The sequence below is a fragment of the Delphinapterus leucas genome, chromosome 7, assembly GCF_059928025.1.
Source record: "Delphinapterus leucas isolate spDelLeu-1000000601 "Yukka" chromosome 7, BTC_Dleu_Yukka2, whole genome shotgun sequence".
Lineage (NCBI taxonomy): Eukaryota > Metazoa > Chordata > Mammalia > Artiodactyla > Monodontidae > Delphinapterus > Delphinapterus leucas.
Genome location: NC_143135.1, coordinates 8182377 through 8200528, shown reverse-complemented (window position 1 = coordinate 8200528; position 18152 = coordinate 8182377). Strand labels below are relative to the sequence as shown.

The 18152-nt window shown below is 59.9% G+C and overlaps 1 protein-coding gene across 3 annotated transcripts in view; it reads right to left on the bottom strand.

Annotated features, from left to right (window-relative positions):
• MACROD1 (mono-ADP ribosylhydrolase 1) overlaps nucleotides 1–18152 on the bottom strand; it is a 152656-nt gene that overhangs the window by 53926 nt on the left and 80578 nt on the right. The window lies entirely within an intron of this gene.

Sequence of the window (18152 nt, the reverse complement as noted above, 5' to 3'; positions counted from 1 at the left end):
CTCTGTGAGCAGTGGGGCCCCAGGAGACAGTGTCAATCCTCAGGGTCTCGGCCCTCCCATCCACAAAATGGGAGCACAGCTTGTTCTCCCTGTGGGGAGGGGTAGAGGAGGAAGGGGAAAGGATGCTCAGGAGTCTGCTCTGAGCCCCCAGTATGGAGCCAAGGCAGGTGGGACCACAGCCCGCTTGTCTCTCAGCCTCCGGGCCATCCGGGCCTGGATGTCGTTGCCTGTTTGGCTTCGTAGGAGCTGTGGCAGGCGAGCCACAGGAGGGGCCGAGGGAGCCAGACCTCAGCCCCGGTCTGCAGGGCCCCTGGGGAAACCCAGTGCCCCTCCCCAGCCCCACCCATCCACCCAACTGCTTCCTGCTGCCTCCCCAGGCTCAGCTTCCACAACAGAAGGAACAGGCCCTCCCTCCTAGTGGAAATTCAGACTCAGCCCAACCAAGCTGTCTGCAGAGAGGAGGGTGGTGAGGAAGGGGGAGCAGCTGCGGGAACAGGAGGCTCTACGGGAGAGTGGACAGACGGAAGGGAGACACAACCCAGACCTCCATCTGTAGGTGACAGCCGGGGGCCAGGTGGGCCGCCAGCCCTCATGGCCCAGAAGGATGGGGCCTGGGTGGTGGGTCCGGAGTCTGGTGGCAGCAGGCAGGGCCGGTTGTGATGAAGAGGCGTGGCCAACTGGCCAACAGGTTGTGGGACAGAGGGGATCCTGGGGGCTTTGCCCACTAGTGGCGCTCACTGGGGACAGCTGAGGACGCAGTAGGGGCGCTAGGCCAGTCCTAGGGTCTCCATGATTTGGGGCTGGGACGGTATGAACCTCGGGCTGAAGTCAGGGGTCTGAGGCACTGGGTGAGGGGCCTGTCCCACCCCACTGGGAAGGCTCCCAGTCTGTCTTTTTTTTTTTTTTTTTTGCGGTACGCGGGCCTCTCACTGCTGTGGCCTCTCCCGTTGCGGAGCACAGGCTCCGGACGCGCAGGCTCAGCGGCCATGGCTCACGGGCCCAGCCGCTCCGCGGCATGTGGGATCTTCCCGGACCGGGGCACGAACCCGCGTCCCCTGCATCGGCAGGCGGACTCTCAACCACTGCGCCACCAGGGAAGCCCTCCCAGTCTGTCTTATAAATCACGTCTATGCTCTTCAGACTCAAGGCGCCATACTTGGGGCTGGTCTACCTTCCAGACTCACTGCCACAAGGACAGTGAGTCCTCCTTTCCACCCCAGCATCCCTGCCCAGCTCAAGGCCTTCCCTGGCCTTCCTTTTGGCCTCTGCTCCCGTGGTACCTCCCCCAAGAAGCCCCCCTAGGCCACCCTGGCCACCAGGCCTCTCCCTGCAGGCCAGTCTGCACCACACTGGTTACCCCTAAACAGGGATCTCAGTATGCCCATCTGGTGGCCCTGGGTGGCCCCTATACCACGCTTGGCCTCAGTTAGCTGCTAGCTTATAAGGCTGGGTGAGAGGGCAGGAACCAGGTCTCTGAGGTGAGTTGGCCGGAGGCTGGGTTTAGGGGAGGGGACAGCCTACTGCAGTTCCTTCCGGTCCCCCCCCACCTGTGGCTCAGGCCAGAGAGATGGCAGGACGCTTGTCTGCCCCGTTCGTGCACAGCTGCTGCTTGATAAGCAATTTCATCTGCCGAGGTGGACTCAGTACCTCGTGGGAAGTGACCACTTGGTGCCAGGCTCAGTGCCAGCTCCAGGACAGAGAAAAGCCAGACACCCACTCCCAGCCCTGGGGGAGCTCCCAGCTAGCAAGGGTGCCGGGCATGGAGTGCTCTCCAAGGCCAAACAGACCATCATGGCCCCTTTTTAGACGAAGAGAGAGGGGCAGAGGGGCGGAGATCCTGAGGCCATCTGGCTCCTCTCTGCCTAGCAAAGGGTGTCTTCAAACAGGAAGGGGACTCTTGCACGACTCTGTGGGCCCCAGAGGGCACATAAGTGTGTATGGTGGGGAGGGCAGCCCCGCGCCAGCACGCATCACCCCAGGGGCCAGATTAGGAGAGGGGGCTGCAGAAACGTGTCCCTCATGCAGGGTGCTCCTTTCTGTCTGCAGGTCTGACGGAGAACTTCCCAGAAAGGAGGGTCTGACAGGCGGGGGGCACTGGTGCTCTTGTGGGAGGAGGGGGAGGGGGCGGTCACTTGTTGGGCACTTACTCTGTGCTCAGCACTGCGCCAAGTGTTCTGTCCACGAGCCCACTGAGTTCTCAGAAACCACCCTGGGAGCAGGCAGCAGCGCCCCCACTTTACAGATGCGGAAAGGGAGGCATGAATTGGTGAAGTCACAGGATTTGAACTCAGGTGGGTCCAATCCCAAAGCCGTTCTTGTTCCCCCAGGCCACTCCTGGGCCGTGGCTGCGCACACAGCACTGCCGGGCGCCTCCCCATCGCCAGTCTGGAAGGGCGGCCCAGTGTCACCCTCGGCTCAGCCCTCCTGGGACAGCCATCCCCTCCCTGATCTGTGAGCCACAGCGTGGTCTGCTAATATCGGGCTGCGTTATGTACAACTGCAAACCCGTCACAGTCCTGTTTTCCTGATACATGACAGGCTGTCAGGGCTCCCAGTGGTGCTGCGTTTCTGAGCACCGTCCACCCACGGGATTATTAATCCTCATTGGTGGCTGGTAGAGGGGGTGAGGCATCTGAGAAGGGTGACCTGCTCCTTCTCCCCGAGGGAACCCTGAGATGGGGCAGCTGGGGACCCCTGCCGGCCCGACTGTGTGCTCCTCGCTTCTCATCTCAGCTCCTGGCCTGAATACGCCTGATCCGTAGGAGAAGAGGCAGCCCAGGGCAGGGCTCGGCCTGGACCGTCACCTGTAAGTGAGGAGGGCCCGGGGGGTGGGACCTGGCAGCTGCTCCCCTGTATGCTAGGCCTGGCTGGGGGCCACGTGAGTTGCACACCTGGACAGGGGAGTATCAGGGCAGGCCTCTCTCTGGGCAGCTGCCTGGTGCTTTCTGGAAGGGGCAGCAGATGCCCCAGGCCCAGAGGTGCTGTGAGGACACTGGGGAGGGGGCAGCAGCGGAGCCAGAGCTGGCAGCTGTCGGAGTAGCAGGCGGGGCCCTGTAATTGGGCAGCCTGTTCCCAGATAAGGTTGATGACACTGAACAGCTTCCCGCTCCACGCGGCCTGCGGCCGTTCATTTCCTGCTCCCACAGCCGGCGATCCCAATTACCTCACCTCCTGCTCGCCAGCGGCGGCTTCTGAGGCTGCCAGATGATTCCTCTGTCATCGGCCAGGCCTAGATCCTCTCTGGAGAGTGGGAGGGTATGGAGAGGGCAGCGGGGGTCTGGGGGTCGTACTGGGCAGGGCTGGAGGTAGGGGTGTGACACACAGACCCACGCCACCCCGGGAAGGGCCCATTTCTTTCCTGCCCGCACCCCCAGAGCAGGTTCACCGTTTGCTGGCGAGTGGGCATGTGAACAGAACAGACAGAGCTTCGCCCACCTCTGGTTTTCCAGTAGCGTTCCCTGGCCTTGCTACCTCCACTCTGCCTGCTTCCTCTCTCTCCTGGGCCCTCCAGAAGACCCTGGACACGTCACTGAGCCCCTCGGCACCCATCGCCTTATCTGTAAAGCGGGGTGGTGGAGGCAGTGCCCTTGCAGCGGGTGGGATGAGAGCTCAGAGTGGAGAGGGCGAGCTCCTGCTCCAGCGCCCCACGCTTAAATCATGCCCGTAGGATGACGATGGGCACCCATTTTGCACTGGGGTAAACTGAGGCTCGCACAGGGGTTTGGCTAGTGCTGAAGCAACGAGACGGCCCCTGGCCCTTCTCCTCTGCTGTGACTCCCCAGAGGATAGACTTGGGGGAAGAGAGGAGGAAGGGGCAGCCTGTCTGAAAGGGGCAAAGGTTGGCTTCAGACTCCCATCACGCCAAGGGGATGGAAGAAGCACATAGGAGGTGTGGGCTGTGAAGAGGGAACATGCAGGTTCCAGCTCCTCTTAGGGTGGGCGTGTCCAGCCACAGACTTGGGAGGTGGTGAGCACCCAAGAGGGGTGCCGCAGAGCGGGCTACCTGTAGGGGTGGTGGGAGGCTGGACCTGTTCCGAGGGGGCATTCCCAGGGCCTTCCACGGCTGGACCGTGCGGGCTCTGGGTCCCCCAGGCCATACCTGACTGGGGGAACCCCACTCTGATTGGGGGAACAGGTAGCACGGTGGCAGTGGGCACGGAGGTGTCTGTACCTGGATAGAGGGCCTATGGGGGCAGCCCTGCCGTGGCACAGATACGGAAACCGAAGCCCAGGCCCAGAGAGCGGTGGATCACCCAGCCACTGCAGGCGGATCAAACCGAGGCCTTCCCCTCCAAATTGGGGTCCATTCCCTCGCCAAAGTGTTTCAGAAGCGCATTTTTAGGTGGAACCGAGCTTGACGGCGAGAGGCCCGCCCCTAGGCGCTGATTGGTTGCCTCTCCCACTGGCCCTGGGGCGGGGCGGGGCTCGAGACCCCTGGCGCCCAGACTGGCACTGGGGCTCTGGGGTGGCGGGGGGTGGAGGTGGGGGGGGGGGGCGGGCGCCCAGGTGGCCCCACAGGCAGGGAAGGGGTGGGAGGCGCGGGAGGCGCAGGGATGGCTAGGGGCCCCCTCCCACACGGCGTGGGTAGGGGGAAGCGGGTGACCAACTCCCTAAGGGGCAACTAACAGACCAATTAAGCTGCCAATAAAAAATTTAATCAAGTAGTAATGCACCTTACTTTGTTTAATTAGTGTTCTGTCAAGTGAATGAATATTTAAGGCGCGGGTGGCGGTGCCAGCATCTGCCTAGCGGGCAGAGAGGCCGCGCCCACATTTCATTTGGCCTGACAGCTCCCCACGCAGGCATTGATTGTTGCCACTGCCACCCAGGAGGCCCAAGAGCGCAGAGTGGCGGGGAGCTCTCCATCCCTGCGCAGGCAGATTGCAGCCGGCCCTGCCCCATCTTGGCCTCAATTTTCTCATCTGTCTAATGGGAGCAGGAGTCCAGGCGAGCTCTGTCAGTCTTTAAAAAATCCTTGGATTGATTTTCTTTCTGAAACCCCAGAGTCCCAAGTGGGTGCAGAAGGCATTTGGAGCCTTAGAGCCCAGTGTTCTGCCCCCCCAAGTCTACGCCCCCAGGGATGACCAGTGTCTGTCAGCTGTGTGAGCCTGTGAAGGGGTACCTGGAGAAGACCCCAGCCCGGCGATACTCTGGGAGGTGGCCCCTCCACGGCCCCCCAGCCTGAGGAACGAGAGTGGGTCCTCAGGCCTGTGAGATCCCGGCAAGGACTGTCTGGGCTATACTTCATCCTTTCCTTCATTCAACAACTTGGGGGCTTGTGCTCTGTGCCTGGCCCACTGTTTCTTTCCTTGGAAAATGCAGGACTTGCGCTGCCTCTCGAAGACCCAGTCTGGGAACCCTGCAGGCCCCACGTCGCTCCCCTTCCCCAGGCCTCTCTCGGCCTCGGTAGGTGTGGGAAGTGGGCCGAGCCCTCTGGGCCAAGCGTGTCAGCCCCACCCTACCTCTGCGGGGCCTATTTGCATATTCATAACCTGGGCGGGCATGCGCATCGCATCGCATCGCGTTGGGCGGGCGGTGGGGCACCCTCAACCGGCGGCCTGTTCCTGCCTTTTCTTCATGGAAAGTGCCCGGCGCTCCTCCACCTCCCTCCCCAACCACCTGAGAGCCTCGCGCTGGAAGGACTTTGGTAATTATTTGTTTCAGTTGAGCTGTTTTCAGTCTAGGCTAGGCTGAGTCTTGTAATGAGTATGGATTTGCCAGTAAATAAGTCCCCCGCTTCTAACCCCTGTAATAAATGCATTTGGAGTAATCTGGCGATCACGCGGTGTAATTGCTGGCTGTCAGGGCAGATGGATGCGCCGCGCGCTGACTTTGCCACTGTCCGTCCTTCCTTCACGCTATGCCTCCGTCCCGCCCCCAGCTGGAGGCGAGGACCCTCTGCTAGGGGAGAGGAGTAGGTAGGCCCCGCCTGCTCGGACCCCAGTCCAGCCTCCGGGACCTCGGGTCCCTCCTTGTGCCGGCATGGGCTTTCTAAGTCACCTGCCTCTGACCCCGTGGCCAGGGCCTTGTTCAAAATGCATGGTCCTGGGTGCTACCCCTAACTTGCAGGAGCGGATTATCTGTGGGTGGGGTCCCGAATCTGCATTTTAAAACACCTCCCTCTGGCCCCAATTTAGGCAGCCAGGACACTTTTGAGAGCATCCCTCAGTGGAATGTTAAGTTCCAACTTTACTTTTCAAAGGAGTAAATGAGACACTCTTATACTTGGCCACCCGCTCCACCCCCCCACCCCCCCATTTCCATTCCTTCTGTTGGCTAATTTTCCAAACAAATATGGCCTTGTTCATGCCTCTGAGACTTTGTCCAAGCCTCTGCCTGGCATGCCTTGGCCCCTTCTCTGCCTGGATGTCCACGTGGCCTTGCTCAAATGCCCCCTCTTCCATGAAGCCTTCTCGAACTTCCCTAGACAGGGGTCCCTCCTCTTCAGTCCTCTGGCTGGGCATACAGTTGCCTTTCTACACAAGTGCCTGGTCCCGCCACACTGTGAGGGCCGCACCTCCCCTTTGCTTCTTTGAGCAGCCCCCTGCGCCTTGCACGGTGCCTGGCACGCAGTAGGTGCTCAGTCAGCGTGAGGTGTGTGAACCAATGAACAAGTGATGAGCCTTGGCTGCCTCCCAGAGGGAGCCCTGAGTTTGTGGGCTGACTCGGGCTGGGCTTATGCAGAGGTCTTCCCAAATCCTGGTCTTATATCTGCTAAGTCCTCTGCCCATACCCTGGGCCCACCTGGGCATTCTGGATGTGGAGGGGGCACATCCCACCACATACGAGGCCAAAGGAAATGTCACAGATTTCAGCCCAGTTCAGCCCAGCCTCCTCCTGCACTCTGGCACCCAAACTAGGGTGAGTGTGAGGTTCTTGTAACAACTCGGTCAGCATTTACTGAACACCCACTCTTTGCAGGCACTGTTCCAGGCACTGGGGGCGGAGCCACACCGACAAACTGACATTTGATGAGACTGACATATGCTGGGACAGGGACACCACAGCTGCAAGGGGACAGGGCTCCTGCCGCACCTCCTGGCTATAAGGGGATCAAGGTGGTGTGAGGGCTCAGTTGCTGTAGTGCAGTCTCCATTTGAATGAAGCCTTTCAGGGCAATGTGGTCAGTGAAAAGGCCACTGTAGAGTGGTCAAGGGCACAGACACAGGAGCAGGGTGAACTCGGGCTCTGTGTGCCCTCAGACTGATCGCTTAACCTCTCTGTGCCTCAGTTTCCTCATCTGAGCAGCGTGGAGAGTGATACTGGTGGGCTCCTCCTAGGGTTAACACTGGCTGCAGGAGTTAACAGTCATAAAACACCTAGAAGACTGCCTGTTCATCGGAAGTGCCACTCGTGCGTCAACTGAAAACACAGCCCATATGTATACCAGGTGTCACGGAAGCCCGCGGAATGAAGGAAGGAGAGGAGGAAGAATTCCGGGGGAAGTGACATTATGCTTTTCTTGAAGGATGAACAGGAGTTCGTCAGGGGGTGGGGTAGGGCAGTCTCAGGGCCCCAAGAAGCCCCCATTACTGCCCAGCAACCCTCCTAGCAGCTCCTTCCCCTCTGCTCGCTGAAGCTCATCTGGGAATAAAACCACCTTGAGGGGAGTGAGGTTTGGGTTACCTGGGTGTGTGTGCTGGAGGGGGCGGGAAGGGGGGGGTAGCTGGGACAGGCCTCAGCGTGTGCTGAAACCGGGTTCTCCCTACACGGGCAGCAGCGCCACTGGTTCTCGCCCACCTGTCAGCCAGCAGTCATGTTTAATAAAGGCCCCAAATTAGACAGCCAAGCGCAAGCACCCTCAGTCTAACAATGCAATTAGCACAGACAAAGCCTCCCACTTCCTCCCCGGCCCCGGAAAGGGTGGCAGAGGGCAGGGGACGGGCCGGGCCCTCCCTAGAGAGCTGTGGAGAGGTTTGAAAAGGAACCAGCGACAGAGGAAGAGGTGACGAATCGCATCTGAGTGATGGCTCCTCTTGTCGTCAGGCAGCTGCGGGGAGAGAGAGCTCATCTTCGGTGGATCTTTGTAGGTTGTCTGGCTTTGCACAGGGACACCCACACATACGTGAGGTCTCCTTCTCTCCGAGCCCCTCGATCTCTACGAGTCCCCCCGCCCCCCCCCCCCGCCCCGTCTCTCCCTCTCTGTCCTGCATCTTCTCTCTTGTCATCTGAGGACAGATGCAGGCTGGGTTTCCATGAATAAACATCAGTAAAGGGGGGAAGTATCCCAAACTGCACAGCCCGGGCTTGAGGACAGAAAGCCAGCAAGCAAGTGACATTCCCAGCTCCACGTGCAGCCCTTCGGGTGCTGGGGGTGGCTGTCTCACCCAGGGAGGGCCTGCTTGTTCGGGGGTAGACCCGTCCGATGGCTCTGGCTCCACAGGGAGGGGGACGTGAGGTCTGGGAGGCCGATCAATGTCCGCACTGGGGCTGGGGCCCCGGGGTCCTGACTCTTCAGGACCTGGCACCGGAACAAGCAGTCTCTGTTTTCTCTTGGCCAAAGAGCCAGGGCCCTCAGGCCCTGCCCTGGCTGGGCACGCGGGGCCGGGTGTGTGTGCATGACACACGGTCCTCGCCTGAGACCCGCCTGCTGGCTGTGGCTTCCTCCTCTCCAGCCCTGTTAAAACCCAGAGCGTCCTGACAGCGATAGGGCAGCGGGGTGCAGAGGGTAGGGCCTCTGGCCAGACATTAAACAGTACAGAGCTCTCTCAGCTCTCCCCTCCCCCCTCCCCTGCCTCCCAGAAGGCAGCCAGGCCTGGCACCCACTGCCCAGTGAAGGTTGGCAGAGAGGGGGCTGCCAGACAACACCTCGGGCACTCAGTGGCCAGGAGCCCAGAGTTTCACAAAGACCTTAATCAATCATTTGTTCATTCATTCATTGACCAAGTGCCTCCAGAGCCCACCTAGGACACACCAGCCAGGCAGGAGGGACACCATGGCCGCTGAGACACTCTGGTCCTCTCCCCAGCACCCCAGCACAGTCTAGTAGGAGGACAGGCCAGACATGGGGCAGTGATGGTGCTGGAGGAAGGAAACCGGGAAAGGCACCTGACCCTGACTTGGGGGCCTCGGAAAGGCTTCCCAGAGGAAAAATGGGCTGGACACGTGTATGGAGGTACGGTGGTGGCCAAGGAAAGGGGTGCAGGACGGCACTTCAGGAGAAGGGCCGGGGTAGGAGAGGCCGAGGAGTGACGGCACAGAGGTCAAGAGTGGGGGCAGCATGAAGCGTGAGAGGCAAGGCAGAGGGCGGCAGGCTGGGGCAGGAGGCTGAGCTTTGTTCAGAGGCGGCTGGGGTCTTGGAGGGCTGCAACCCAGGGCCTGACACAGTCAGATCTGCCTTTTAGGATCTCCCTCCCTCTCTCCTTCCTCCCCTCCAAAACCAAACATTCATGGGGGCCACGGTGAATGTGGCAGGGTGTGTGCTTATCCTGAGCTAGGGAAGGTTTAGAAGACGGAAAAGAGAGTCCACCATCCCTCGGTGCACAGCCAGCGGGTTGGAGAGGACGCAGCCAGGTTCATCCCAGCACCGTGAGACCACAACTCACCCTGCCTCAGGAAGGCTTCCCAAAGAGGCGACCTCTGGGGCGGTGGGGGGGGGGGGGCGCTTGATCGATGAATCGGAGCTTGCCAAGTGGCTATAAAGGTGTATTTAAAGAGTGGCTCTTCTGAGGAGATGTCTGCCTCCAGGGTGGGCACATGGTGAGGCTTACTGCTTCCAGGTGCTCCTGGGCGCTCTGACCCACCCCATCCTCACGGTGCTCCTCTGAGGACCCCTCTTACAGAAGGGCTGCTTGACCGGCAAGCAAACAGCCTAAGATCACACAGTTGGAGAGCAGCAGAGCCAGGATTTGGACCCAGGCATCCAGCGGCAGCGCCCACACTGATAACCAGGGTGCCCCGCTCTCCCCGTGCACAGGACGGCTCTGTACCAAACACCTGCTGTGTCAGGCCCCTGCCAGGTGCTGCGGAGGAGGTGCCAAAGCATCACCAGCGTCCCGGCCCTCCTCACCCGGGCTGGGCGGACCCTGGGGAGACCAGTGAGGTTTCCAGTGACTCTCAGTGACCAGTGTCCCGGTCCATTTGCCAGGGGCTGGCAGCTCCCCAGGGTATGTGAGGTTTAAAGGGCAGAATGGAAGTGTCTCATTTCCTCACAAGCAAGGAATGGCTTGGTTGAGGGTTGCTGAGGGTCAGGCGGGCAGGACGGCGGGGGTAGGAGGCCAGCATGCCCACCCGTAGGAGCATGTAGCTCCAGGAGGTGGGAGGGGAGAGCCTTGCTCGGGGCACCCGCCGACCCGATGGGCACAGAAGCGTTGCAAGCAGGACACCTGGCCTCCTCCCCGCTGCTTCAGTGTCCCCTGGGAGAGCCGTGAGGGAGAGCCCACAGCAACTACTGATGTGGAAATGAGGCCCCCCAAACCCCCCAAAACCCCAGCAGTTCTCCCTGGGACTCACGGACCCAAAGCAGAGACCAGGCTCTGGCTCCCTGCTGCCCTCAGCGGGTGACGGCACAGACGGGCCTGTGGCTCCTGCACACACAACACCTGGTGTCCCCAGAGCAGGGAGCCCAGGGAAGGAGCTGCCCCAGCCTGCGGCATCGGAGGCATCAGACACAGTCAGCCCTCAGGGGCCTGGCAGGCATGGCCCCGCTTGGGAATCGGGGCTGGCTCCAGAGCTGTTGGCCTTCCAGCCTGCAGGTGGCTTGCCACTCCCGCGCTCCCAAAATGGGCACCAAGGGGGTCCGGGAGGAGCTGAGCGGCGCACTTCCTGCTCCCATCCATTTAGCCGACGTTCCCTTGACTTTCAGTGGGCTGGCAGTGAACTCATCCCCGTTACTATGCACTCAGGGACCCTGACAACTAATTTAATTTAAAACACCCTTGCCATGAAAGCTCAGAACGGAAAACCACCGAGTCCTGGGGGTTATTTAACAAATTGCCTCACAGATAAATACATTAAAACGATTCTCAAACCAGAGTCGTGCGAAGTTAAAATGAAGAAAGTCGAATCAAAATATAAATTAATGGCATTGAGATACAGCGTTTGAATTGGCAGGAGTCATGTGAGGGGAGCGTTGGCAAGGGCTCCGCCTTCTGTTCAGGTGACGTGGCACCTCCAGGCAGTGCCAGAAACCCCTTCTGTACCAGGCATTGGGGAGCTGGGGGCAAGGTGGCCCCAACCACACCCAGCACCTGCCTGGCCCACCCTTCCACCCTGGAGGACACTTCAGCCCTGGCAGAGACTCTGACTGGCTTGCTCCCTGCCTCTGGCCTGGCTTTTGGCGTGCCCCAGCTGTTATACAATGGAGGTGCCCACCACACCTGTGTTGCCAGTTGGCATCAAGAAATAAGGGAGGGGCTTCCCTGGTGGCGCAGTGGTTAAGAATCCACCTGCCAATGCAGGGGACACGGGTTCGAGCCCTGGTCCGGGAAGATCCCACACGCCGCGGAGCAGCTAAGCCCGTGCGTTGCAACTACTGAAGCCCGTGTGCCACAACTACTGAAGGCCGCACGCCTAGAGCCCGTGCTCCGCAACAAGAGAAGCCACCGCGATGAGAAGCCCACGCACCGCAACGAAGAGTAGCCCCCGCTCGCCGCAACTAGAGAAAGCCTGCGTGCAGCAATGAAGACCCAACACAGCCAAAAATAATTTAAAAAGAAAAAGAAATAAGGGAGATTGGGCATGTTAAGGCCTGGGGCAGAGTGGAGCCTGCCATAAGCATGAGGTCCTAGGATGGTGATGGTTTTTATCACTGTCGCACATATTTACTGCTGAGTGAATCTTAGAGCGCCCCGCAAAGCCGGCAAGGCCAGCATTCCCATTTGATTGACAAGTAAACTGAGGCCAGGGAGGTACAGGCAGAAATGGGAAGGGCTCCACACGCCGAGCGGCTTTTGCCTGCACTTCTTCCAGCCAGCATGCAGGGTCCTGATTTCACTTCTCTGTCTGTGTCTCTTTCTCTCCCTGCTGAGGGCAGAGAAGCTGGGGCTGGGCTGGCTGCCAGCCCGGTGCTCAGGTCCCAGCTGCAGTCCTGTGGGCATGCCCACCCCCACTGTGGACCTATGCTCCCAAGCAGCCCTCCCAACCTGGCCAGGGTCAGCCTCTGGGCTTAGCTAGAGGTTGTCAGGACTGTAGGGGACTTGGTGGGAGATGGGCACCCACGTAACCACCCCCTTTTCCCAGGCTGGAGCGGCCCCAGGTGCCGACAGGCAGCACTGGGGACATTATCTGGAGCTGCCTTTCTTGATAGTGCCGCGAGCTAATCAGTCTGGGAGGGAAAAGAAGAGGGAATCCCCAGCGAACAGCGGCAGGGAGGGGTGAGGAAGGATGGGGCAGGAGATGAGCCTAGGAGAAGGGAGCAGGGGGGGGAGCGTGAGAATGCGGGACACCCCATCCCCCAGCTTTTGATGGCAGGGTGGTGGAGAGAGGTGGAGGGAGGGAGAGCAGGAAGGCACTGGTGTGTGTGCGTGTGTGTTGAGGGGGGCACGGGGGATGTCTTCACCTGGAATCACAGCCCATCTGACACCCGAGACAGCTCTGAACCAGGAGGGGAGAAGCGCTGCCAGGCCTGGCTGAGGTGCAGCCTGTCAGCTGTCTGCGCCTGGCGGGGCGGGTGGCCTCCCGGGCCAGCTCGAGGAGGGGATGGTTCTCAGGTCAGCCCGGCCACTGGAAGCCCGGGAGGGGGGGTGGGGGGCTCTCCCCGCCCCGCAGTCCTCCCAGATGTGGGGCCAGTTGGGGGGGGCGGGGCTGCTGGCTCTGCCCTGCAATGGCTGGGCCCCATCCTGGGCAGGGGGAGGCAGTCCCCTCCCTGCAGGGACACATGCAGAGCGGCGTGTTCACGTGGGAGGGGGCGCAGTGACACTCCCGAGCCTGGCCTGGGCAGCTGCGTCACCCAAATGCTTCACCGGGAAACCTCTGCGAGCGGGCAGTGCTGCCGACGTAACAGGCTACTTGTTGACAGTCATTAAGTCTTCAGCAAATGGTTTCGGGAGAAAAAATAGCCATGATGACGATTTATCTTGGGCGCCCATCTCAGACCTCAGCTATGAAGGCATGTGCTTCCCCGACCCCCGGGCGCCGGATCCGTGTCCCTCTGCAGGGGAGCAGAGCAGGGGGTCCAGCAGACCTGTTGGAAGCTGGGGGGCTGGGGGAGGGTGGTGATGAGAGGTGTTGGCAGGTACCAAGCTCTGTGCTAAGTGCTCCCTGCATCTCGGTCTTCATGGCGGCCTTAGGCAGGAGATGCCATTATGATATCCCTTCTGCGGATGTGGCAGCTGAGGGCCCGAGATGCCAGGTCGTGTGCTCAGGGCCACACAGCTGGTGGGTGACAGAGGTGGGAACTGAATTCCTGCTGAACCAAGTGAGGTGACCGGGACCTGTGATCAGAGCCCAGCGTGTCCCCTCCAAGGAGGCCAGGCCAGGCCCACAGAGCTGCAACTAAGGGTTAGGATTCTCCTGGCCTTGGGCAAGCCCCGGAACCCTTCTGAGCTTGAGTTTCGTCTCCTGTGAAATGGCGGGGCTGGGCCTCGGGAGGAAATGTGCGGGAAGTGTCTGGAAAACTATAAAATGCCAGATAAACGAGAGGCTGTCGGGAAGCTTCCCCACACTCCTTGCAGGTGAATGGAGGGTCACCCGAGAGCCAGGGCCAGGGCCAGCGGGATCCAGCCCCGCCTGCCACAGTGGTGGAGAAGGAAACACCGTAACTAACCCAGGCGTGCTGGGGCCGTGGGGCCGCCCAGCTGATCAGGGCAGATTTAACAGGACTTTGAAAAATAAAAACGTAAAACAGCAAACCACTGCCCGCTCCTCCCGCTGCAATAAAAATGGATTTTTTTGTTCGTGGAATGAAATTTAATAACTTTGGTGGGAGATGAGGCGTGAACAATAATAGTTTTTTTGCTCTTTCCCATTTTGGAAGTGGGGAGAGAAGGAAGGAAGAGTGAGGCCAGGGGCCTGTCTGGGACACTATCGGGGAAGGGGATGCTCGGGGGTCCGCATCCTCCGGGGGTTGGTTAAGTAAACCGAGGAGGGGCTGTCTTTATTCATTGCTCCCAAGGAGCAGTGCATACAGTTCATCAAACCTTCACATTTCCCGTGCTGGCCATACTCATCTCTCTGTTCTCCCTGTGCTCCCGTGTGGGACACCAGGGCTTTGCTCTGCTGAAAGCAGCCTTCCAGCCCTCCTGAGCCCCCTGTTAGCACCAGCCCTCAATTTCTGCCCAGTGCGGGGCTGTGCGGGGGACCCGGGGTTCCTGGGGCCCCGCACAGAGCAGCAATCTGGCAATATGTGTTGAATGAATGCGTGAGTGAAGGTCATGGACAGAGACCCAGTGTCTACCTTTCCTTGTAACCTGGTACGGCCGGGGCCGGGCTGAGGCCAAGGACAGAGTCCCTTTGCCAGCTTGCCAGGCGGCCCCTGCTCCTGGACTGGGCTGGGACCAACCTGGGGGCTTCCCTAGACGAGGGGACCTGTTCCTGGAAACTCCTCCTCCAGGTACAGCTTGTGCCATTGCACCTCTCTGGGCCTCAGCTTCCCCATCTGTGAAGTGGTTGTGGGGTCTGCACGAGACCAGGGCCCTTTGTCAGGCAGGAGGCCCCAGCATCAGGTGAGGCAGGAGACTGGGCCTGTGAGGGACCCTGAGTCAGGACTCACCAAGCCAGGCTGTGCACAGGGGCTGGGAGTGGCAGGAGGCCTGGCGGGGGGTCACAAGGAGCCCCCCAACCCGCCCAGTGGTGCTTCCAGCTCCAGGCTCCGCAGCCTGGAGAGGCCTGAGCGGCCGAGGGGGACGAGCCATCTCCTGCGCTGTGCCGGCAGGTCGATAACAAAACAAGCGCACTATTGACCGACAGCGCACTAAATCCTCCCGGCAGACAAGATGATGCGAGCCCGAATCGACTGCTGAACTGATAACCTGCGTGGCCCTGCCCCGCCACTTGGGAGCCAGAGGAGGGGGCAGGCGGCTGGGGCCTCGGGGGGGGGGGGGTAGGGATGGGGCGCAGGGCCTCACATCATCCTCCCGCTGCCCTGGGATGGAGGGGCTGATCCCGCCCCCATTGCTGGGCTGGGCCCCGGGGAGGCGGGCCTAGGACAGTCGCCTTTTGGGGGCTGCATCGGGGAGGAGGCTTTGGAAGCCAAAAGTGCAGGAATCCCAGAAGCTAAAATTAGGAGGTCAGCTGATCCAGCTCTTTTGTTTTTAATTAAAATAATGACATAACATCAGATAAATACAAAAAATACATGTGGCATCGCTGTAAGTCATGAAGCATAATGATAAATCACACACTCTGAACCCACCATGCAAATTAAGCCCAGTGGTTAAATGCCCAGACTGCTGGGTTAAAATAACAGCTGTGCCGCTTCCCGCTGTGTGGCCCTGGACACGCTGCCTCACCTTTCTGTGCCTTAGTCTCCACAACCATAAGATGGGTGATAAAGAGCAACCCCCACCCTGGTTATAGGCTTGTTCTGAGGATGAAATGAGTGCAGATTTCTAAAGCACTAGGAGCACAGGAAGAGGTAACTGCTCCCGGCGGAATCTGGGATTTCTTTCTCCCTTGCTTCCTGTTGCAGCTTCACCCCACGTGTGGCCCCGGGGTCCCTCACCTGGCCTTTTGAGGGTCTGTGAGCCCTAAGAATCCCTTGTAAACCTGAATGTCTGGGGGAGGAGGTTCATATTCCAGGAACAGGATCAGATTCTCAAGGTGAGCCCTCTGAAAGTGAAGACCCCTGATCTGCTCCAACTGCCCCATTTTATGAGGGGTCCTGTGGCCCAGGGAGGTGTACAGCCCCACCCGTGGTCAGCCAGAGGTGGAGCTGGCAGGCCAGAGGATGCTGACGGCTCCGAGGATGCTGGGCCATATGCAGGGGAGGGGGCCAGAGACACCCCCCGCCACTGCAAGGTCCTGAGGGCCATGGGGCACCATGCTCAGACCCCCAGGGCTGCCTAATGCTGTACACAGGGTGTCCGGTTGTGACCGACGTGCTGTCCCCCGGCCGTTGTCCTGTGGTCTCTGTAGATCCCTGCTGCCCTATGCCCATCCTCCCTCCTTTCTGAGGCAGCCAGCACCAGACTCCAGGTCCCACAGGTCTGCCTTTGAACCCCACTTGCCACTTTCCAGCTTCTGCTCTGGACAGGTTACTTAGCCGCCCAGAACCTCAGTTTGGGCATCCGTAAGATGGACAGAACGAAGCTGGGAGGTTTAGGGAAGGACCGACTGAGGTCATATGTGGCACTTGTTAACTTATTAATTCAAAGTTAGTGCCAGTTTCCTGCTGTCCCGAGGCTGCCCAGCTCCGGCCCCAGTTCAGGAGGCGCAGCCCGTAGACGGCGCTGGGGCTGCACACCTGCAGCTGGGCCGGGAGCCTGTGTGGTCTGGCGCGTCAGATGGTGTGGGAGTGTGCGTGTGCGCGTGGGTTCTCGCCTCCTAAACGCACTCCTCGGAGAGTAAAGGCTGAGCCTCTGCAGGGTAAACAGTGCAGCTTCCTGCGGAGAAGCTGGTGTCTGGCTGGACTCAGGGCAGGGAGGCCCCACAGCCCCAGGAGCCTTGCAGGGGCCAGAGCCGCAGCTGGGACTCCGGGCTGTGCGGCTGGAGGCCTGGCTGGACAAAGAGTGCAGGGGAGGGAAGCTGGGGCCCTGGCCACTGGGGGTGCCGTGGAGGCCCTGGCACGAGGGAGAGGGGAGGCATCTTGCCAACCGCACCCCCAGCCGTCTGTACCACGGGTGACCTGTCAGCCTAGCCGGTCAGAGGGATGTTGGGGGGTACACCCTCCTCACTCCAGTCCTGCCTTCCCCCAGGGAGGAGTCATCTAGAATGTCACAACTAGACATGAGGCTGGCTCAGGGCAATGGTCTCCTTTTATGATGGGGAAACTGAGGCACAGAGAAAGGAAGGGCTTCCCCAAGGCCTCTGAAGCCTGTTTGTCGGGTTCTTTCCTGTCTCTACCAGGGTGGTAAGGCTTATGAAGGAGGTTCCCTCAACTTTTCTACCTCCTGAATTCCTATGCATCCTTCAAGGCCCAAGCTCTGGGAGAACTTTCCTGACCCCTGCCCTCTTACCTCTGAGGTTTGTGAACACAGCTTTCTGTGCTGAGCCCTAGTGGGTTCCCCCACCCTGGATCCCATGTGACTCTCAGGGCAACCTTGGGAGGGAGAACTTATCTTTATGCTATAGAGGAGGAAGCAAGCTCAGAGAGGTTGAGTTTCTGGTCCAAGGTCACACAGCAAATACAGGGTGGATAAGTAATCCCCCTCTGTGCCTTCAGCCTCCTTCTCTGCATGCCCTCCATTGTAGCCCTTCTCCCATCACTGAACCAGGCTCTCCTCGAGGGACAGCCCACACCTTTCCAGCGCATCCAGATAGACCCCCTTTTTCCCAGGAGCCAGACACCATTAATCAGCCCTGTGGGCCCCTGAGCTGCTGCCTGGGGTTCTTGAGCTCAGCGCTTTACTCCCAGCAAGCAGATTACCAAATCTCCAAGTTCCAAGCTCTTGGAGCTTGGGGTAGGTAAGGCTCTGGTTGCCCCAGTGATCTCTGACCTCATTTTGGGATCCTGAGCATACCCTTTCCATCTGGGAGTCTCCTGCTCGGTCAAGGAGATGCCACTCTGGGGCCAAACGGGTTGTTCCCTATCAAATCAGTTGGCCTCCTGACTTCCCCAGGGCTGAAAAGGGAGGTCCGGGATCCAAGACCCTGCCCCAGCCACCTGCAGGACAGGAAGGGTGTGAGGACCCGGGCATGTTGGACTTGAGGAGGCCTGGTCTCCATTATGGCCCCAGGAAGCACTTTATCTTCTCTGGGCCTCTTTCTTCTACTTGGAGAAGATGGGAGGTGAGGCTGACCCCACAGGGTGGCTTATGAGGACCTTCCCCGGGAATCCTGGGCCACATCTAGACAGGCTGGGACCTACCTGGCCCCGCTCTCCTGATGACCTGTCATCACCCCATCTGGATAGAACTGGCCTTGCCCGTGGGTGGCCCTCCTGGGTCTGAACCACTCCTTGGGCACCATCTAAAGCCTGGCACTTTAAATGCTTTGCTTCTTTGGAGCCTTATCACAATCCACTATTATTCCCATTTTACAGATGGGGAAACTGAGGCTCAGAGAGGCTAAGTAACTTGTCCAAAGCCACCCAGCTGGTAGGTGGCCCAGCCCCA